This window comes from Nicotiana tabacum, chromosome 7 (genome assembly GCF_000715075.1).
Source record: "Nicotiana tabacum cultivar K326 chromosome 7, ASM71507v2, whole genome shotgun sequence".
In the NCBI taxonomy this organism is placed as follows: domain Eukaryota; kingdom Viridiplantae; phylum Streptophyta; class Magnoliopsida; order Solanales; family Solanaceae; genus Nicotiana; species Nicotiana tabacum.
This window is the reverse complement of record NC_134086.1, coordinates 75,965,568-75,988,334: the sequence shown is the minus strand read 5'-3', so window position 1 is coordinate 75,988,334 and position 22,767 is coordinate 75,965,568.

Sequence of the window (22,767 nt, the reverse complement as noted above, 5' to 3'; positions counted from 1 at the left end):
TGACTGAAGGGAAAATTCAGTTTAGGGTTTAAAACCCTAATGCTGATTGCATGGAAAAGCTCAGTTTAGGGTTTAAAATCCTAATGCTGGCTGAATGGAAAAAAGTTCACTTTAGGGTTTAAAACCCTAATGCTGACTAAAGGAAAAATTCAGTTTAGGGTTTAAAACCCTAATGCTGATTGCATGGAAAAGCTCAGTTTAGGGTTTAAAACCCTAATGCTGGCTGAAAGGAAAAAAGTTCAATTTAGGGTTTAAAACCCTAATGCTAACTAAAGGAAAAATTCAGTTCAGGGTTTAAAACCCTAATTCTGATTTCATGGAAAAGCTCAGTTTAGGGTTTAAAACCCTAATGCTGGCTGAAAGGAAAGAGTTCAGTTTAGGGTTTAAAACCCTAATGCTGACTGCATGGAAAAGCTCAGTTTAGGGTTTAAAACCCTAATGCTGGCTGAAAGGAAAAAAGTTTAGTTTAGGGTTTAAAACCCTAATGCTGACTAAAGGAAAAATTCAGTTTAGGGTTTAAAACCCTAATGCTAATTGCATGGAAAAGCTCAGTTTAGGGTTTAAAACCCTAATGTCGGCTGAATGGAAAAAAGTTCAGTGTAGGGTTTAAAACCCTAATGCTGACTAAAGGAAAAATTCAGTTTAGGGTTTAAAACCCTAATGCTGACTGCATGGAAAAGCTCAGTTTATGGTTTAAAACCCTAATGCTGGCTGAATGGAAAAAGTTCAGTTTAGGGTTTAAAACCCTAATGCTCACTAAAAGGAAAATTCAGTTTAGGGTTTAAAACCCTAATGCTGATTGCATGGAAAAGCTCAGTTTAAGGTTTAAAACACTAATGCTGGCTGAATGGAAAAAAGTTCAGTTTAAGGTTTAAAACCCTAATGTTGACTAAAGGAAAAGTTCAGTTTAGAGTTTAAAACCCTAATGCTGACTGAAGGAAAAATTCAGTTTAGGGTTTAAAACCTTAATGCTGATTGCATAGAAAAGCTCAGTTTAGGGTTTAAAACCCAAATGCTGGCTGAATGGAAAAAAGTTCAGTTTAGGGTTTAAAACCCTAATGCTGACTAAAGGAAAAATTCAGTTTAGGGTTTAAAACCCTAATGCTGATTGCATGGAAAAGCTCAGTTTAGTGTTTAAAACCCTAATGCTGGCTGAATGGAAAAAAGTTCAGTTTAGGGTTTAAAATCCTAATGCTGACTAAAGGAAAAGTTCAGTTTAGGGTTTAAAACCCTAATGATGACTGAAGGGAAAATTCAGTTTAGGGTTTAAAACCCTAATGCTGATTGCATGGAAAAGCTCAGTTTAGGGTTTAAAATCCTAATGCTGGCTGAATGGAAAAAAGTTCACTTTAGGGTTTAAAACCCTAATGCTGACTAAAGGAAAAATTCAGTTTAGGGTTTAAAACCCTAATGCTGATTGCATGGAAAAGCTCAGTTTAGGGTTTAAAACCCTAATGCTGGCTGAAAGGAAAAAAGTTCAATTTAGGATTTAAAACCCTAATGCTAACTAAAGGAAAAATTCAGTTCAGGGTTTAAAACCCTAATGCTGATTGCATGGAAAAGCTCAGTTTAGGGTTTAAAACCCTAATGCTGGCTGAAAGGAAAGAGTTCAGTTTAGGGTTTAAAACCCTAATGCTGACTGCATGGAAAAGCTCAGTTTAGGGTTTAAAACCCTAATGCTGGCTGAAAGGAAAAAAGTTTAGTTTAGGGTTTAAAACCCTAATGCTGACTAAAGGAAAAATTCAGTTTAGGGTTTAAAACCCTAATGCTAATTGCATGGAAAAGCTCAGTTTAGGGTTTAAAACCCTAATGCTGGCTGAATGGAAAAAAGTTCAGTGTAGGGTTTAAAACCCTAATGCTGACTAAAGGAAAAATTCAGTTTAGGGTTTAAAATCCAAATGCTGACTGCATGGAAAAGCTCAGTTTATGGTTTAAAACCCTAATGCTGGCTGAATGGAAAAAGTTCAGTTTAGGGTTTAAAACCCTAATGCTGACTAAAAGGAAAATTCAGTTTAGGGTTTAAAACCCTAATGCTGATTGCATGGAAAAGCTCAGTTTAAGGTTTAAAATACTAATGCTGGCTGAATGGAAAAAAGTTCAGTTTAGGGTTTAAAACCCTAATGCTGACTGAAGGAAAAGTTCAGTTTAGGGTTTAAAACCCTAATGCTGACTGAAGGAAAAATTCAGTTTAGGGTTTAAAACCCTAATGCTGATTGCACAGAAAAGGTCAGTCTAGGGTTTAAAACCCTAATGCTGGCTGAATGGAAAAAAGTTCAGTTTAGGGTTTAAAACCCTAATGCTGACTAAAGGAAAAATTCAGTTTAGGGTTTAAAACCCTAATGCTGATTGCATGGAAAAGCTCAGTTTAGGGTTTAAAACCCTAATGCTGGCTGAATGGAAAAAAATTCAGTTTAGGGTTTAAAACCCTAATGCTGACTAAAGGAAAAGTTCAGTTTAGGGTTTAAAACCCTAATGATGACTGAAGGGAAAATTCAGTTTAGCGTTTAAAACCCTAATGCTGATTGCATGGAAAAGCTCAGTTTAGGGTTTAAAACCCTAATGCTGGCTAAATGGAAAAAAGTTCACTTTAGGGTTTAAAACCCTAATGCTGACTAAAGGAAAAATTCAGTTTAGGGTTTAAAACCCTAATGCTGATTGCATGGAAAAGCTCAGTTTAGGGTTTAAAACCCTAATGCTGGCTGAAAGGAAAAAGTTCAGTTTAGGGTTTAAAAGCCTAATGCTGACTAAAGGAAAAATTCAATTCAGGGTTTAAAAGCCTAATGCTGGCTGAAAGGAAAGAGTTCAGTTTAGGGTTTAAAACCCTAATGTTGATTAAATGAAAAAGGTCAGTTTAGGGTTTAAAACCCTAATGCTGACTGCATGGAAAAGCTCAGTTTAGGGTTTAAAACCCTAATGCTGGCTGAAAGGAAAAAAGTTCAGTTTAGGGTTTAAAACCCTAATACTAATTGCATGGAAAAGCTCAGTTTAGGGTTTAAAACCCTAATGCTGGCTGAATGGAAAAAAGTTCAGTGTAGGGTTTAAAACCCTAATGCTGACTAAAGGAAAAATTCAGTTTAGGGTTTAAAACCCTAATGCTGACTGCATGGAAAAGCTCAGTTTATGGTTTAAAACCCTAATGCTGGCTGAATGGAAAAAGTTCAGTTTAGGGTTTAAAACCCTAATGCTGACTAAAAGGAAAATTCAGTTTAGGGTTTAAAACCCTAATGTTGATTGCATGGAAAAGCTCAGTTTAAGGTTTAAAACACTAATGCTGGCTGAATGGAAAAAAGTTCAGTTTAAGGTTTAAAACCCTAATGCTGACTAAAGGAAAAGTTCAGTTTAGGGTTTAAAACCCTAATGCTGACTGAAGGAAAAATTCAGTTTAGGGTTTAAAACCCTAATGCTGATTGCATAGAAAAGCTCAGTTTAGGGTTTAAAACACAAATGCTGGCTGAATGGAAAAAAGTTCAGTTTAGGGTTTAAAACCCTAATGCTGACTAAAGGAAAAGTTCAGTTTAGGGTTTAAAACCCTAATGCTGATTGCATGGAAACGCTCAGTTTAGGGTTTAAAACCCTAATGCTGGCTGAATGGAAAAAAGTTTAGTTTAGGGTTTAAAACCCTAATGCTGACTAAAAGAAAAGTTCAGTTCAGGGTTTAAAACCCTAATGCTGATTGCATGGAAAAGCTCAGTTTAGGGTTTAAAACCCTAATGCTGGCTGAAAGGAAAGAGTTCAGTTTAGGGTTTAAAACCCTAATGCTGACTAAAGGAAAAATTCAGTTTAGGGTTTAAAATCCTAATGCTGACTGCATGGAAAAGCTCAGTTTATGGTTTAAAACCCTAATGCTGGCTGAATGGAAAAAGTTCAGTTTAGGGTTTAAAACCCTAATGCTGACTAAAAGGAAAATTCAGTTTAGGGTTTAAAACCCTAATGCTGATTGCATGGAAAAGCTCAGTTTAAGGTTTAAAATACTAATGCTGGCTGAATGGAAAAAAGTTCAGTTTAGGGTTTAAAACCCTAATGCTGACTAAAGGAAAAGTTCACTTTAGGGTTAAAAACCCTAATGCTGACTAAAGGAAAAATTCAGTTTAAGGTTTAAAACCCTAATGCTTATTGCATGGAAAAGCTCAGTTTAGAGTTTAAAACCCTAATGCTGGCTGAAAGGAAAAAGTTCAGTTTAGGGTTTAAAACCCTAATGCTGACTAAAGGAAAAATTCAGTTCAGGGTTTAAAACCCTAATGCTGATTGCATGGAAAAGCTCAGTTTAGGGTTTAAAACCCTAATGCTGGCTGAAAGGAAAGAGTTCAGTTTAGGGTTTAAAACCCTAATGCTGACTGCATGGAAAAGCTCAGTTTAGGGTTTAAAACCCTAATGCTGGCTGAAAGGAAAAAAGTTTAGTTTAGGGTTTAAAACCCTAATGCTGACTAAAGGAAAAATTTAGTTTAGGGTTTAAAACCCTAATGCTAATTGCATGGAAAAGCTCAGTTTAGGGTTTAAAACCCTAATGCTGGATGAATGGAAAAAAGTTCAGTGTAGGGTTTAAAACCCTAATGCTGACTAAAGGAAAAATTCAGTTTAGGGTTTAAAATCCTAATGCTGACTGCATGGAAAAGCTCAGTTTATGGTTTAAAACCCTAATGCTGGCTGAATGGAAAAAGTTCAGTTTAGGGTTTAAAACCCTAATGCTGACTAAAAGGAAAATTCAGTTTAGGGTTTAAAACCCTAATGCTGATTGCATAGAAAAGCTCAGTTTAGGGTTTAAAACCCTAATGCTGGCTGAATGGAAAAAAGTTCAGTTTAGGGTTTAAAACCCTAATGCTGACTAAAGGAAAAATTCAGTTTAGTGTTTAAAACCCTAATGCTGATTGCATGGAAAAGCTCAGTTTAGGGTTTAAAACCCTAATGCTGGCTGAATGGAAAAAAGTTCAGTTTAGGGTTTAAAACCCTAATGCTGACTAAAGGAAAAGTTCAGTTTATGGTTTAAAACCCTAATGATGACTGAAGGGAAAATTCAGTTTAGCGTTTAAAACCCTAATGCTGATTGCATGGAAAAGCTCAGTTTAGGGTTTAAAACCCTAATGCTGGCTGAATGGAAAAAAGTTCACTTTAGGGTTTAAAACCCTAATGTTGACTAAAGGAAAAATTCAGTTTAGGGTTTAAAACCCTAATGCTGATTGCATGGAAAAGCTCAGTTTAGGGTTTAAAACCCTAATGCTGGCTGAAAGGAAAAAAGTTTAGTTTAGGGTTTAAAACCCTAATGCTGACTAAAGGAAAAATTCAGTTCAGGGTTTAAAACCCTAATGCTGATTGCATGGAAAAGCTCAGTTTAGGGTTTAAAACCCTAATGCTGGCTGAAAGGAAAGAGTTCAGTTTATTGTTTAAAACCCTAATGCTGACTGCATGGAAAAGCTCAGTTTAGGGTTTAAAACCCTAATGCTGGCTGAAAGGAAAAAAGTTTAGTTTAGGGTTTAAAACCCTAATGCTGACTAAAGGAAAAATTCAGTTTAGGGTTTAAAACCCTAATGCTAATTGCATGGAAAAGCTCAATTTAGGGTTTAAAACCCTAATGCTAATTGCATGGAAAAGCTCAGTTTAGGGTTTAAAACCCTAATGCTGGATGAATGGAAAAAAGTTCAGTGTAGGGTTTAAAACCCTAATGCTGACTAAAGGAAAAATTCAGTTTAGGGTTTAAAATCCTAATGCTGACTGCATGGAAAAGCTCAGTTTATGGTTTAAAACCCTAATGCTGGCTGAATGGAAAAAGTTCAGTTTAGGGTTTAAAACCCTAATGCTGACTAAAAGGAAAATTCAGTTTAGGGTTTAAAACCCTAATGCTGATTGCATAGAAAAGCTCAGTTTAGGGTTTAAAACCCTAATGCTGGCTGAATGGAAAAAAGTTCAGTTTAGGGTTTAAAACCCTAATGCTGACTAAAGGAAAAATTCAGTTTAGTGTTTAAAACCCTAATGCTGATTGCATGGAAAAGCTCAGTTTAGGGTTTAAAACCCTAATGCTGGCTGAATGGAAAAAAGTTCAGTTTAGGGTTTAAAACCCTAATGCTGACTAAAGGAAAAGTTCAGTTTATGGTTTAAAACCCTAATGATGACTGAAGGGAAAATTCAGTTTAGCGTTTAAAACCCTAATGCTGATTGCATGGAAAAGCTCAGTTTAGGGTTTAAAACCCTAATGCTGGCTGAATGGAAAAAAGTTCACTTTAGGGTTTAAAACCCTAATGTTGACTAAAGGAAAAATTCAGTTTAGGGTTTAAAACCCTAATGCTGATTGCATGGAAAAGCTCAGTTTAGGGTTTAAAACCCTAATGCTGGCTGAAAGGAAAAAAGTTTAGTTTAGGGTTTAAAACCCTAATGCTGACTAAAGGAAAAATTCAGTTCAGGGTTTAAAACCCTAATGCTGATTGCATGGAAAAGCTCAGTTTAGGGTTTAAAACCCTAATGCTGGCTGAAAGGAAAGAGTTCAGTTTATTGTTTAAAACCCTAATGCTGACTGCATGGAAAAGCTCAGTTTAGGGTTTAAAACCCTAATGCTGGCTGAAAGGAAAAAAGTTTAGTTTAGGGTTTAAAACCCTAATGCTGACTAAAGGAAAAATTCAGTTTAGGGTTTAAAACCCTAATGCTAATTGCATGGAAAAGCTCAATTTAGGGTTTAAAACCCTAATGCTGGCTGAATGGAAAAAGTTCAGTGTAGGGTTTAAAACCCTAATGCTGACTAAAGGAAAAATTCAGTTTAGGGTTTAAAATCCTAATGCTGACTGCATGGAAAAGCTCAGTTTATGGTTTAAAACCCTAATGCTGACTGAATGGAAAAAGTTCAGTTTAGGTTTTAAAACCCTAATGCTGACTAAAAGGAAAATTCAGTTTAGGGTTTAAAACCCTAATGCTGATTGCATGGAAAAGCTCAGTTTAAGGTTTAAAATACTAATGCTGGCTGAATGGAAAAAAGTTCAGTTTAGGGTTTAAAACCCTAATGCTGACTAAAGGAAAAGTTCAGTTTAGGGTTTAAAACCCTAATGCTGACTGAAGGAAAAATTCAGTTTAGGGTTTAAAACCCTAATGCTGATTGCATAGAAAAGCTCAGTTTAGGGTTTAAAACCCTAATGCTGTCTGAATGGAATAAAGTTCAGTTTAGGGTTTAAAACCCTAATGCTGACTAAAGGAAAAATTCAGTTTAGGGTTTAAAACCCTAATGCTGACTGCATGGAAAAGCTCAGTTTATGGTTTAAAACCCTAATGCTGGTTGAATGGAAAAAGTTCAGTTTAGGGTTTAAAACCCTAATATTGATTAAATGAAAAAGGTCAGTTTAGGGTTTAAAACCCTAATGCTGACTGCATGGAAAAGCTCAGTTTAGGGTTTAAAACCCTAATGCTGGCTGAAAGGAAAAAAGTTCAGTTTAGGGTTTAAAACCCTAATGCTGACTAAAGGAAAAATTCAGTTTAGGGTTTAAAACCCTAATGCTAATTGCATGGAAAAGCTCAGTTTAGGGTTTAAAACCCTAATGCCGGCTGAATGGAAAAAAGTTCAGTGTAGGGTTTAAAACCCTAATGCTGACTAAAGGAAAAATTCAGTTTAGGGTTTAAAACCCTAATGCTGACTGCATGGAAAAGCTCAGTTTATGGTTTAAAACCCTAATGCTGGCTGAATGGAAAAAGTTCAGTTTAGGGTTTAAAACCCTAATGCTCACTAAAAGGAAAATTCAGTTTAGGGTTTAAAACCCTAATGCTGATTGCATGGAAAAGCTCAGTTTAAGGTTTAAAACACTAATGCTGGCTGAATGGAAAAAAGTTCAGTTTAAGGTTTAAAACCCTAATGTTGACTAAAGGAAAAGTTCAGTTTAGAGTTTAAAACCCTAATGCTGACTGAAGGAAAAATTCAGTTTAGGGTTTAAAACCTTAATGCTGATTGCATAGAAAAGCTCAGTTTAGGGTTTAAAACCCAAATGCTGGCTGAATGGAAAAAAGTTCAGTTTAGGGTTTAAAACCCTAATGCTGACTAAAGGAAAAATTCAGTTTAGGGTTTAAAACCCTAATGCTGATTGCATGGAAAAGCTCAGTTTAGGGTTTAAAACCCTAATGCTGGCTGAATGGAAAAAAGTTCAGTTTAGGGTTTAAAATCCTAATGCTGACTAAAGGAAAAGTTCAGTTTAGGGTTTAAAACCCTAATGATGACTGAAGGGAAAATTCAGTTTAGGGTTTAAAACCCTAATGCTGATTGCATGGAAAAGCTCAGTTTAGGGTTTAAAATCCTAATGCTGGCTGAATGGAAAAAAGTTCACTTTAGGGTTTAAAACCCTAATGCTGACTAAAGGAAAAATTCAGTTTAGGGTTTAAAACCCTAATGCTGATTGCATGGAAAAGCTCAGTTTAGGGTTTAAAACCCTAATGCTGGCTGAAAGGAAAAAGTTCAATTTAGGGTTTAAAACCCTAATGCTAACTAAAGGAAAAATTCAGTTCAGGGTTTAAAACCCTAATTCTGATTTCATGGAAAAGCTCAGTTTAGGGTTTAAAACCCTAATGCTGGCTGAAAGGAAAGAGTTCAGTTTAGGGTTTAAAACCCTAATGCTGACTGCATGGAAAAGCTCAGTTTAGGGTTTAAAACCCTAATGCTGGCTGAAAGGAAAAAAGTTTAGTTTAGGGTTTAAAACCCTAATGCTGACTAAAGGAAAAATTCAGTTTAGGGTTTAAAACCCTAATGCTAATTGCATGGAAAAGCTCAGTTTAGGGTTTAAAACCCTAATGCTGGCTGAATGGAAAAAAGTTCAGTGTAGGGTTTAAAACCCTAATGCTGACTAAAGGAAAAATTCAGTTTAGGGTTTAAAACCCTAATGCTGACTGCATGGAAAAGCTCAGTTTATGGTTTAAAACCCTAATGCTGGCTGAATGGAAAAAGTTCAGTTTAGGGTTTAAAACCCTAATGCTCACTAAAAGGAAAATTCAGTTTAGGGTTTAAAACCCTAATGCTGATTGCATGGAAAAGCTCAGTTTAAGGTTTAAAACACTAATGCTGGCTGAATGGAAAAAAGTTCAGTTTAAGGTTTAAAACCCTAATGTTGACTAAAGGAAAAGTTCAGTTTAGAGTTTAAAACCCTAATGCTGACTGAAGGAAAAATTCAGTTTAGGGTTTAAAACCTTAATGCTGATTGCATAGAAAAGCTCAGTTTAGGGTTTAAAACCCAAATGCTGGCTGAATGGAAAAAAGTTCAGTTTAGGGTTTAAAACCCTAATGCTGACTAAAGGAAAAATTCAGTTTAGGGTTTAAAACCCTAATGCTGATTGCATGGAAAAGCTCAGTTTAGGGTTTAAAACCCTAATGCTGGCTGAATGGAAAAAAGTTCAGTTTAGGGTTTAAAATCCTAATGCTGACTAAAGGAAAAGTTCAGTTTAGGGTTTAAAACCCTAATGATGACTGAAGGGAAAATTCAGTTTAGGGTTTAAAACCCTAATGCTGATTGCATGGAACAGCTCAGTTTAGGGTTTAAAATCCTAATGCTGGCTGAATGGAAAAAAGTTCACTTTAGGGTTTAAAACCCTAATGCTGACTAAAGGAAAAATTCAGTTTAGGGTTTAAAACCCTAATGCTGATTGCATGGAAAAGCTCAGTTTAGGGTTTCAAACCCTAATGCTGGCTGAAAGGAAAAAGTTCAATTTAGGGTTTAAAACCCTAATGCTAACTAAAGGAAAAATTCAGTTCAGGGTTTAAAACCCTAATTCTGATTTCATGGAAAAGCTCAGTTTAGGGTTTAAAACCCTAATGCTGGCTGAAAGGAAAGAGTTCAGTTTAGGGTTTAAAACCCTAATGCTGACTGCATGGAAAAGCTCAGTTTAGGGTTTAAAACCCTAATGCTGGCTGAAAGGAAAAAAGTTTAGTTTAGGGTTTAAAACCCTAATGCTGACTAAAGGAAAAATTCAGTTTAGGGTTTAAAACCCTAATGCTAATTGCATGGAAAAGCTCAGTTTAGGGTTTAAAACCCTAATGCTGGCTGAATGGAAAAAAGTTCAGTGTAGGGTTTAAAACCCTAATGCTGACTAAAGGAAAAATTCAGTTTAGGGTTTAAAATCCAAATGCTGACTGCATGGAAAAGCTCAGTTTATGGTTTAAAACCCTAATGATGGCTGAATGGAAAAAGTTCAGTTTAGGGTTTAAAACCCTAATGCTGACTATAAGGAAAATTCAGTTTAGGGTTTAAAACCCTAATGCTGATTGCATGGAAAAGCTCAGTTTAAGGTTTAAAATACTAATGCTGGCTGAATGGAAAAAAGTTCAGTTTAGGGTTTAAAACCCTAATGCTGACTGAAGGAAAAGTTCTGTTTAGGGTTTAAAACCCTAATGCTGACTGAAGGAAAAATTCAGTTTAGGGTTTAAAACCCTAATGCTGATTGCATAGAAAAGGTCAGTCTAGGGTTTAAAACCCTAATGCTGGCTGAAAGGAAGAAAGTTCAGTTTAGGGTTTAAAACCCTAATGCTGACTAAAGGAAAAATTCAGTTTAGGGTTTAAAACCCTAATGCTGATTGCATGGAAAAGCTCAGTTTAGGGTTTAAAACCCTAATGCTGGCTGAATGGAAAAAAATTCAGTTTAGGGTTTAAAACCCTAATGCTGACTAAAGGAAAAGTTCAGTTTAGGGTTTAAAACCCTAATGATGACTGAAGGGAAAATTCAGTTTAGCGTTTAAAACCCTAATGCTGATTGCATGGAAAAGCTCAGTTTAGGGTTTAAAACCCTAATGTTGGCTGAATGGAAAAAAGTTCACTTTAGGGTTTAAAACCCTAATGCTGACTAAAGGAAAAATTCAGTTTAGGGTTTAAAACCCTAATGCTGATTGCATGGAAAAGCTCAGTTTAGGGTTTAAAACCCTAATGCTGGCTGAAAGGAAAAAATTTCAGTTTAGGGTTTAAAAGCCTAATGCTGACTAAAGGAAAAATTCAATTCAGGGTTTAAAACCCTAATGCTGGCTGAAAGGAAAGAGTTCAGTTTAGGGTTTAAAACCCTAATGTTGATTAAATGAAAAAGGTCAGTTTAGGGTTTAAAACCCTAATGCTGACTGCATGGAAAAGCTCAGTTTAGGGTTTAAAACCCTAATGCTGGCTGAAAGGAAAAAAGTTCAGTTTAGGGTTTAAAACCCTAATACTAATTGCATGGAAAAGCTCAGTTTAGGGTTTAAAACCCTAATGCTGGCTGAATGGAAAAAAGTTCAGTGTAGGGTTTAAAACCCTAATGCTGACTAAAGGAAAAATTCAGTTTAGGGTTTAAAACCCTAATGCTGACTGCATGGAAAAGCTCAGTTTATGGTTTAAAACCCTAATGCTGGCTGAATGGAAAAAGTTCAGTTTAGGGTTTAAAACCCTAATGCTGACTAAAAGGAAAATTCAGTTTAGGGTTTAAAACCCTAATGCTGATTGCATGGAAAAGCTCAGTTTAAGGTTTAAAACACTAATGCTGGCTGAATGGAAAAAAGTTCAGTTTAAGGTTTAAAACCCTAATGCTGACTAAAGGAAAAGTTCAGTTTAGGGTTTAAAACCCTAATGCTGACTGAAGGAAAAATTCAGTTTAGGGTTTAAAACCCTAATGCTGATTGCATAGAAAAGCTCAGTTTAGGGTTTAAAACACAAATGCTGGCTGAATGGAAAAAAGTTCAGTTTAGGGTTTAAAACCCTAATGCTGACTAAAGGAAAAGTTCAGTTTAGGGTTTAAAACCCTAATGCTGATTGCATGGAAACGCTCAGTTTAGGGTTTAAAACCCTAATGCTGGCTGAATGGAAAAAAGTTTAGTTTAGGGTTTAAAACCCTAATGCTGACTAAAAGAAAAGTTCAGTTTAGGGTTTAAAACCCTAATGATGACTGAAGGGAAAATTCAGTTTAGGGTTTAAAACCCTAATGCTGATTGCATGGAAAAGCTCAGTTTAGGGTTTAAAACCCTAATGCTGGCTGAATGGAAAAAAGTTCACTTTAGGGTTTAAAACCCTAATGCTGACTAAAGGAAAAATTCAGTTTAGGGTTTAAAACCCTAATGCTGATTGCATAAAAAAGCTCAGTTTAGGGTTTAAAACCCTAATGCTGGCTGAAAAGAAAAAAGTTCAGTTTAGGGTTTAAAACCCTAATGCTGACTAAAGGAAAAATTCAGTTTAGGGTTTAAAATCCTAATGCTGACTGCATGGAAAAGCTCAGTTTATGGTTTAAAACCCTAATGCTGACTGAATGGAAAAAGTTCAGTTTAGGGTTTAAAACCCTAATGCTGACTAAAAGGAAAATTCAGTTTAGGGTTTAAAACCCTAATGCTGATTGCATGGAAAAGCTCAGTTTAAGGTTTAAAACACTAATGCTGGCTGAATGGAAAAAAGTTCAGTTTAAGGTTTAAAACCCTAATGCTGACTAAAGGAAAAGTTCAGTTTAGGGTTTAAAACCCTAATGCTGACTGAAGGAAAAATTCAGTTTAGGGTTTAAAACCCTAATGCTGATTGCATAGAAAAGCTCAGTTTAGGGTTTAAAACACAAATGCTGGCTGAATGGAAAAAAGTTCACTTTAGGGTTTAAAACCCTAATGCTGACTAAAGGAAAAATTCAGTTTAGGGTTTAAAACCCTAATGCTGATTGCATGGAAAAGCTCAGTTTAGGGTTTAAAACCCTAATGCTGGCTGAAAGGAAAAAATTTCAGTTTAGGGTTTAAAAGCCTAATGCTGACTAAAGGAAAAATTCAATTCAGGGTTTAAAACCCTAATGCTGGCTGAAAGGAAAGAGTTCAGTTTAGGGTTTAAAACCCTAATGTTGATTAAATGAAAAAGGTCAGTTTAGGGTTTAAAACCCTAATGCTGACTGCATGGAAAAGCTCAGTTTAGGGTTTAAAACCCTAATGCTGGCTGAAAGGAAAAAAGTTCAGTTTAGGGTTTAAAACCCTAATACTAATTGCATGGAAAAGCTCAGTTTAGTGTTTAAAACCCTAATGCTGGCTGAATGGAAAAAAGTTCAGTGTAGGGTTTAAAACCCTAATGCTGACTAAAGGAAAAATTCAGTTTAGGGTTTAAAACCCTAATGCTGACTGCATGGAAAAGCTCAGTTTATGGTTTAAAACCCTAATGCTGGCTGAATGGAAAAAGTTCAGTTTAGGGTTTAAAACCCTAATGCTGACTAAAAGGAAAATTCAGTTTAGGGTTTAAAACCCTAATGCTGATTGCATGGAAAAGCTCAGTTTAAGGTTTAAAACACTAATGCTGGCTGAATGGAAAAAAGTTCAGTTTAAGGTTTAAAACCCTAATGCTGACTAAAGGAAAAGTTCAGTTTAGGGTTTAAAACCCTAATGCTGACTGAAGGAAAAATTCAGTTTAGGGTTTAAAACCCTAATGCTGATTGCATAGAAAAGCTCAGTTTAGGGTTTAAAACACAAATGCTGGCTGAATGGAAAAAAGTTCAGTTTAGGGTTTAAAACCCTAATGCTGACTAAAGGAAAAGTTCAGTTTAGGGTTTAAAACCCTAATGCTGATTGCATGGAAACGCTCAGTTTAGGGTTTAAAACCCTAATGCTGGCTGAATGGAAAAAAGTTTAGTTTAGGGTTTAAAACCCTAATGCTGACTAAAAGAAAAGTTCAGTTTAGGGTTTAAAACCCTAATGATGACTGAAGGGAAAATTCAGTTTAGGGTTTAAAACCCTAATGCTGATTGCATGGAAAAGCTCAGTTTAGGGTTTAAAACCCTAATGCTGGCTGAATGGAAAAAAGTTCACTTTAGGGTTTAAAACCCTAATGCTGACTAAAGGAAAAATTCAGTTTAGGGTTTAAAACCCTAATGCTGATTGCATAAAAAAGCTCAGTTTAGGGTTTAAAACCCTAATGCTGGCTGAAAAGAAAAAAGTTCAGTTTAGGGTTTAAAACCCTAATGCTGACTAAAGGAAAAATTCAGTTTAGGGTTTAAAATCCTAATGCTGACTGCATGGAAAAGCTCAGTTTATGGTTTAAAACCCTAATGCTGACTGAATGGAAAAAGTTCAGTTTAGGGTTTAAAACCCTAATGCTGACTAAAAGGAAAATTCAGTTTAGGGTTTAAAACCCTAATGCTGATTGCATGGAAAAGCTCAGTTTAAGGTTTAAAACACTAATGCTGGCTGAATGGAAAAAAGTTCAGTTTAAGGTTTAAAACCCTAATGCTGACTAAAGGAAAAGTTCAGTTTAGGGTTTAAAACCCTAATGCTGACTGAAGGAAAAATTCAGTTTAGGGTTTAAAACCCTAATGCTGATTGCATAGAAAAGCTCAGTTTAGGGTTTAAAACACAAATGCTGGCTGAATGGAAAAAAGTTCACTTTAGGGTTTAAAACCCTAATGCTGACTAAAGGAAAAATTCAGTTTAGGGTTTAAAACCCTAATGCTGATTGCATGGAAAAGCTCAGTTTAGGGTTTAAAACCCTAATGCTGGCTGAAAGGAAAAAAGTTCAGTTTAGGGTTTAAAAGCCTAATGCTAACTAAAGGAAAAATTCAATTCAGGGTTTAAAACCCTAATGCTGGCTGAAAGGAAAGAGTTCAGTTTAGGGTTTAAAACCCTAATGTTGATTAAATGAAAAATGTCAGTTTAGGGTTTAAAACCCTAATGCTGACTGCATGGAAAAGCTCAGTTTAGGGTTTAAAACCCTAATGCTGGCTGAAAGGAAAAAAGTTCAGTTTAGGGTTTAAAACCCTAATACTAATTGCATGGAAAAGCTCAGTTTAGGGTTTAAAACCCTAATGCTGGCTGAATGGAAAAAAGTTCAGTGTAGGGTTTAAAACCCTAATGCTGACTAAAGGAAAATTCAGTTTAAGGTTTAAAACCCTAATGCTGATTGCATGGAAAAGCTCAGTTTAAGGTTTAAAACACTAATGCTGGCTGAATGGAAAAAAGTTCAGTTTAAGGTTTAAAACCCTAATGCTGACTAAAGGAAAAGTTCAGTTTAGGGTTTAAAACCCTAATGCTGACTGAAAGAAAAAAGTTCAGTTTAGGGTTTAAAACCCTAATGCTGACTAAAGGAAAAATTCAGTTTAGGGTTTAAAATCCTAATGCTGACTGCATGGAAAAGCTCAGTTTATGGTTTAAAACCCTAATGCTGACTGAATGGAAAAAGTTCAGTTTAGGGTTTAAAACCCTAATGCTGACTAAAAGGAAAATTCAGTTTAGGGTTTAAAACCCTAATGCTGATTGCATGGAAAAGCTCAGTTTAAGGTTTAAAATACTAATGCTGGCTGAATGGAAAAAAGTTCAGTTTAGGGTTTAAAACCCTAATGCTGACTAAAGGAAAAGTTCAGTTTAGGGTTTAAAACCCTAATGCTGACTGAAGGAAAAATTCAGTTTAGGGTTTAAAACCCTAATGCTGATTGCATAGAAAAGCTCAGTTTAGGGTTTAAAACCCTAATGCTGTCTGAATGGAATAAAGTTCAGTTTAGGGTTTAAAACCCTAATGCTGACTAAAGGAAAAATTTAGTTTAGGGTTTCAAACCCTAATGCTGACTGCATGGAAAAGCTCAGTTTATGGTTTAAAACCCTAATGCTGGCTGAATGAAAAAAGTTCAGTTTAGGGTTTAAAACCCTAATATTGATTAAATGAAAAAGGTCAGTTTAGGGTTTAAAACCCTAATGCTGACTGCATGGAAAAGCTCAGTTTAGGGTTTAAAACCCTAATGCTGGCTGAAAGGAAAAAAGTTCAGTTTAGGGTTTAAAACCCTAATGCTGACTAAAGGAAAAATTCAGTTTAGGGTTTAAAACCCTAATGCTAATTGCATGGAAAAGCTCAGTTTAGGGTTTAAAACCCTAATGCCGGCTGAATGGAAAAAAGTTCAGTGTAGGGTTTAAAACCCTAATGCTGACTAAAGGAAAAATTCAGTTTAGGGTTTAAAACCCTAATGCTGACTGCATGGAAAAGCTCAGTTTATGGTTTAAAACCCTAATGCTGGCTGAATGGAAAAAGTTCAGTTTAGGGTTTAAAACCCTAATACTCACTAAAAGGAAAATTCAGTTTAGGGTTTAAAACCCTAATGCTGATTGCATGGAAAAGCTCAGTTTAAGGTTTAAAACACTAATGCTGGTTGAATGGAAAAAAGTTCAGTTTAAGGTTTAAAACCCTAATGTTGACTAAAGGAAAAGTTCAGTTTAGAGTTTAAAACCCTAATGCTGACTGAAGGAAAAATTCAGTTTAGGGTTTAAAACCTTAATGCTGATTGCATAGAAAAGCTCAGTTTAGGGTTTAAAACCCTAATGCTGGCTGAATGGAAAAAAGTTCAGTTTAGGGTTTAAAACCCTAATGCTGACTAAAGGAAAAATTCAGTTTAGGGTTTAAAACCCTAATGCTGATTGCATGGAAAAGCTCAGTTTAGGGTTTAAAACCCTAATGCTGGCTGAATGGAAAAAAGTTCAGTTTAGGGTTTAAAATCCTAATGCTGACTAAAGGAAAAGTTCAGTTTAGGGTTTAAAACCCTAATGATGACTGAAGGGAAAATTCAGTTTAGGGTTTAAAACCCTAATGCTGATTGCATGGAAAAGCTCAGTTTAGGGTTTAAAACCCTAATGCTGGCTGAATGGAAAAAAGTTCACTTTAGGGTTTAAAACCCTAATGCTGACTAAAGGAAAAATTCAGTTTAGGGTTTAAAACCCTAATGCTGATTGCATGGAAAAGCTCAGTTTAGGGTTTAAAACCCTAATGCTGGCTGAAAGGAAAAAAGTTCAGTTTAGGGTTTAAAACCCTAATGCTGACTAAAGGAAAAATTCAGTTCAGGGTTTAAAACCCTAATGCTGATTGCATGGAAAAGCTCAGTTTAGGGTTTAAAACCCTAATGCTGGCTGAAAGGAAAGAGTTCAGTTTAGGGTTTAAAACCCTAATGCTGACTGCATGGAAAAGCTCAGTTTAGGGTTTAAAACCCTAATGCTGGCTGAAAGGAAAAAAGTTTAGTTTAGGGTTTAAAACCCTAATGCTGACTAAAGGAAAAATTCAGTTTAGGGTTTAAAACCCTAATGCTAATTGCATGGAAAAGCTCAGTTTAGGGTTTAAAACCCTAATGCTGGCTGAATGGAAAAAAGTTCAGTGTAGGGTTTAAAACCCTAATGCTGACTAAAGGAAAAATTCAGTTTAGGGTTTAAAATCCAAATGCTGACTGCATGGAAAAGCTCAGTTTATGGTTTAAAACCCTAATGCTGGCTGAATGGAAAAAGTTCAGTTTAGGGTTTAAAACCCTAATGCTGACTAAAAGGAAAATTCAGTTTAGGGTTTAAAACCCTAATGCTGATTGCATGGAAAAGCTCAGTTTAAGGTTTAAAATACTAATGCTGGCTGAATGGAAAAAAGTTCAGTTTAGGGTTTAAAACCCTAATGCTGACTGAAGGAAAAGTTCAGTTTAGGGTTTAAAACCCTAATGCTGACTGAAGGAAAAATTCAGTTTAGGGTTTAAAACCCTAATGCTGATTGCATAGAAAAGGTCAGTCTAGGGTTTAAAACCCTAATGCTGGCTGAATGGAAAAAGTTCAGTTTAGGGTTTAAAACCCTAATGCTGACTAAAGGAAAAATTCAGTTTAGGGTTTAAAACCCTAATGCTGATTGCATGGAAAAGCTCAGTTTAGGGTTTAAAACCCTAATGCTGGCTGAATGGAAAAAAATTCAGTTTAGGGTTTAAAACCCTAATGCTGACTAAAGGAAAAGTTCAGTTTAGGGTTTAAAACCCTAATGATGACTGAAGGGAAAATTCAGTTTAGCGTTTAAAACCCTAATGCTGATTGCATGGAAAAGCTCAGTTTAGGGTTTAAAACCCTAATGCTGGCTGAATGGAAAAAAGTTCACTTTAGGGTTTAAAACCCTAATGCTGACTAAAGGAAAAATTCAGTTTAGGGTTTAAAACCCTAATGCTGATTGCATGGAAAAGCTCAGTTTAGGGTTTAAAACCCTAATGCTGGCTGAAAGGAAAAAAGTTCAGTTTAGGGTTTAAAAGCCTAATGCTGACGAAAGGAAAAATTCAATTCAGGGTTTAAAACCCTAATGCTGGCTGAAAGGAAAGAGTTCAGTTTAGGGTTTAAAACTCTAATGTTGATTAAATGAAAAAGTTCAGTTTAGGGTTTAAAACCCTAATGCTGATTGCATGAAAAAGCTCAGTTTAGGGTTTAAAACCCTAATGCTGGCTGAAAGGAAAAAGTTCAGTTTAGGGTTTAAAACCCTAATGCTAATTGCATGGAAAAGCTCAGTTTAGGGTTTAAAACCCTAATGCTGGCTGAATGGAAAAAAGTTCAGTGTAGGGTTTAAAACCCTAATGCTGACTAAAGGAAAAATTCAGTTTAGGGTTTAAAACCCTAATGCTGACTGCATGGAAAAGCTCAGTTTATGGTTTAAAACCCTAATGCTGGCTGAATGGAAAAAGTTCAGTTTAGGGTTTAAAACCCTAATGCTGACTAAAAGGAAAATTCAGTTTAGGGTTTAAAACCCTAATGCTGATTGCATGGAAAAGCTCAGTTTAAGGTTTAAAACACTAATGCTGGCTGAATGGAAAAAAGTTCAGTTTAAGGTTTAAAACCCTAATGCTGACTAAAGGAAAAGTTCAGTTTAGGGTTTAAAACCCTAATGCTGACTGAAGGAAAAATTCAGTTTAGGGTTTAAAACCCTAATGTTGATTGCATAGAAAAGCTCAGTTTAGGGTTTAAAACACAAATGCTGGCTGAATGGAAAAAAGTTCAGTTTAGGGTTTAAAACCCTAATGCTGACTAAAGGAAAAGTTCAGTTTAGGGTTTAAAACCCTAATGCTGATTGCATGGAAACGCTCAGTTTAGGGTTTAAAACCCTAATGCTGGCTGAATGGAAAAAAGTTCAGTTTAGGGTTTAAAACCCTAATGCTGACTAAAAGAAAAGTTCAGTTTAGGGTTTAAAACCCTAATGATGACTGAAGGGAAAATTCAGTTTAGGGTTTAAAACCCTAATGCTGATTGCATGGAAAAGCTCAGTTTAGGGTTTAAAACCCTAATGCTGGCTGAATGGAAAAAAGTTCACTTTAGGGTTTAAAACCCTAATGCTGACTAAGGGAAAAATTCAGTTTAGGGTTTAAAACCCTAATGTTGATTGCATAAAAAAGCTCAGTTTAGGGTTTAAAATCCTAATGCTGGCTGAAAAGAAAAAGTTCAGTTTAGGGTTTAAAACCCTAATGCTGACTAAAGGAAAAATTCAGTTTAGGGTTTAAAACCCTAATGCTAATTGCATGGAAAAGCTCAGTTTATGGTTTAAAACCCTAATGCTGGCTGAAAGGAAAGAGTTCAGTTTAGGGTTTAAAACCCTAATGCTGACTGCATGGAAAAGCTCAGTTTAGGGTTTAAAACCCTAATGCTGGCTGAAAGGAAAAAAGTTTAGTTTAGGGTTTAAAACCCTGATGCTGACTAAAGGAAAAATTCAGTTTAGGGTTTAAAACCCTAATGCTAATTGCATGGAAAAGCTCAGTTTAGGGTTTAAAACCCTAATGCTGGCTGAATGGAAAAAAGTTCAGTGTAGGGTTTAAAACCCTAATGCTGACTAAAGGAAAAATTAAGTTTAGGGTTTAAAACCCTAATGCTGACTGCATGGAAAAGCTCAGTTTATGGTTTAAAACCCTAATGTTGGCTGAATGGAAAAAGTTCAGTTTAGGGTTTAAAACCCTAATGCTGACTAAAAGGAAAATTCAGTTTAGGGTTTAAAACCCTAACGCTAATTGCATGGAAAAGCTCAGTTTAAGGTTTAAAACACTAATGCTGGCTGAATGGAAAAAAGTTCAGTTTAAGGTTTAAAACCCTAATGCTGACTAAAGGAAAAGTTCAGTTTAGGGTTTAAAACCCTAATGCTGACTGAAGGAAAAATTCAGTTTAGGGTTTAAAACCCTAATGCTGATTGCATAGAAAAGCTCAGTTTAGGGTTTAAAACACAAATGCTGGCTGAATGGAAAAAAGTTCAGTTTAGGGTTTAAAACCCTAATGCTGACTAAAGGAAAAGTTCAGTTTAGGGTTTAAAACCCTAATGCTGATTGCATGGAAACGCTCAGTTTAGGGTTTAAAACCCTAATGCTGGCTGAATGGAAAAAAGTTCAGTTTAGGGTTTAAAATACTAATGCTGGCTGAATGGAAAAAAGTTCAGTTTAGGGTTTAAAACCCTAATGCTGACTGAAGGAAAAGTTCAGTTTAGGGTTTAAAACCCTAATGCTGACTGAAGGAAAAATTCAGTTTAGGGTTTAAAACCCTAATGCTGATTGCATAGAAAAGCTCAGTTTAGGGTTTAAAACCCTAATGCTGGCTGAATGGAAAAAGTTCAGTTTAGGGTTTAAAACCCTAATGCTGACTAAAGGAAAAATTCAGTTTAGGGTTTAAAACCCTAATGCTGATTGCATGGAAAAGCTCAGTTTAGGGTTTAAAACCCTAATGCTGGCTGAATGGAAAAAAATTCAGTTTAGGGTTTAAAACCCTAATGCTGACTAAAGGAAAAGTTCAGTTTAGGGTTTAAAACCCTAATGATGACTGAATGGAAAAAAGTTCAGTGTAGGGTTTAAAACCCTAATGCTGACTAAAGGAAAAATTCAGTTTAGGGTTTAAAACCCTAATGCTGACTGCATGGAAAAGCTCAGTTTATGGTTTAAAACCCTAATGCTGGCTGAATGGAAAAAGTTCAGTTTAGGGTTTAAAACCCTAATGCTGACTAAAAGGAAAATTCAGTTTAGGGTTTAAAACCCTAATGCTGATTGCATGGAAAAGCTCAGTTTAAGGTTTAAAACACTAATGCTGGCTGAATGGAAAAAAGTTCAGTTTAAGGTTTAAAACCCTAATGCTGACTAAAGGAAAAGTTCAGTTTAGGGTTTAAAACCCTAATGCTGACTGAAGGAAAAATTCAGTTTAGGGTTTAAAACCCTAATGTTGATTGCATAGAAAAGCTCAGTTTAGGGTTTAAAACACAAATGCTGGCTGAATGGAAAAAAGTTCAGTTTAGGGTTTAAAACCCTAATGCTGACTAAAGGAAAAGTTCAGTTTAGGGTTTAAAACCCTAATGCTGATTGCATGGAAACGCTCAGTTTAGGGTTTAAAACCCTAATGCTGGCTGAATGGAAAAAAGTTCAGTTTAGGGTTTAAAACCCTAATGCTGACTAAAAGAAAAGTTCAGTTTAGGGTTTAAAACCCTAATGATGACTGAAGGGAAAATTCAGTTTAGGGTTTAAAACCCTAATGCTGATTGCATGGAAAAGCTCAGTTTAGGGTTTAAAACCCTAATGCTGGCTGAATGGAAAAAAGTTCACTTTAGGGTTTAAAACCCTAATGCTGACTAAGGGAAAAATTCAGTTTAGGGTTTAAAACCCTAATGTTGATTGCATAAAAAAGCTCAGTTTAGGGTTTAAAACCCTAATGCTGGCTGAAAAGAAAAAAGTTCAGTTTAGGGTTTAAAACCCTAATGCTGACTAAAGGAAAAATTCAGTTTAGGGTTTAAAACCCTAATGCTAATTGCATGGAAAAGCTCAGTTTATGGTTTAAAACCCTAATGCTGGCTGAAAGGAAAGAGTTCAGTTTAGGGTTTAAAACCCTAATGCTGACTGCATGGAAAAGCTCAGTTTAGGGTTTAAAACCCTAATGCTGGCTGAAAGGAAAAAAGTTTAGTTTAGGGTTTAAAACCCTGATGCTGACTAAAGGAAAAATTCAGTTTAGGGTTTAAAACCCTAATGCTAATTGCATGGAAAAGCTCAGTTTAGGGTTTAAAACCCTAATGCTGGCTGAATGGAAAAAAGTTCAGTGTAGGGTTTAAAACCCTAATGCTGACTAAAGGAAAAATTAAGTTTAGGGTTTAAAACCCTAATGCTGACTGCATGGAAAAGCTCAGTTTATGGTTTAAAACCCTAATGCTGGCTGAATGGAAAAAGTTCAGTTTAGGGTTTAAAACCCTAATGCTGACTAAAAGGAAAATTCAGTTTAGGGTTTAAAACCCTAATGCTGATTGCATGGAAAAGCTCAGTTTAAGGTTTAAAACACTAATGCTGGCTGAATGGAAAAAAGTTCAGTTTAAGGTTTAAAACCCTAATGCTGACTAAAGGAAAAGTTCAGTTTAGGGTTTAAAACCCTAATGCTGACTGAAGGAAAAATTCAGTTTAGGGTTTAAAACCCTAATGCTGATTGCATAGAAAAGCTCAGTTTAGGGTTTAAAACACAAATGCTGGCTGAATGGAAAAAAGTTCAGTTTAGGGTTTAAAACCCTAATGCTGACTAAAGGAAAAGTTCAGTTTAGGGTTTAAAACCCTAATGCTGATTGCATGGAAACGCTCAGTTTAGGGTTTAAAACCCTAATGCTGGCTGAATGGAAAAAAGTTCAGTTTAGGGTTTAAAACCCTAATGCTGACTAAAAGAAAAGTTCAGTTTAGGGTTTAAAACCCTAATGATGACTGAAGGGAAAATTCAGTTTAGGGTTTAAAACCCTAATGCTGATTGCATGGAAAAGCTCAGTTTAGGGTTTAAAACCCTAATGCTGGCTGAATGGAAAAAAGTTCACTTTAGGGTTTAAAACCCTAATGCTGACTAAAGGAAAAATTCAGTTTAGGGTTTAAAACCCTAATGCTGATTGCATAAAAAAGCTCAGTTTAGGGTTTAAAACCCTAATGCTGGCTGAAAAGAAAAAAGTTCAGTTTAGGGTTTAAAACCCTAATGCTGACTAAAGGAAAAATTCAGTTCAGGGTTTAAAACCCTAATGCTGATTGCATGGAAAAGCTCAGTTTAGGGTTTAAAACCCTAATGCTGGCTGAAAGGAAAGAGTTCAGTTTAGGGTTTAAAACCCTAATGCT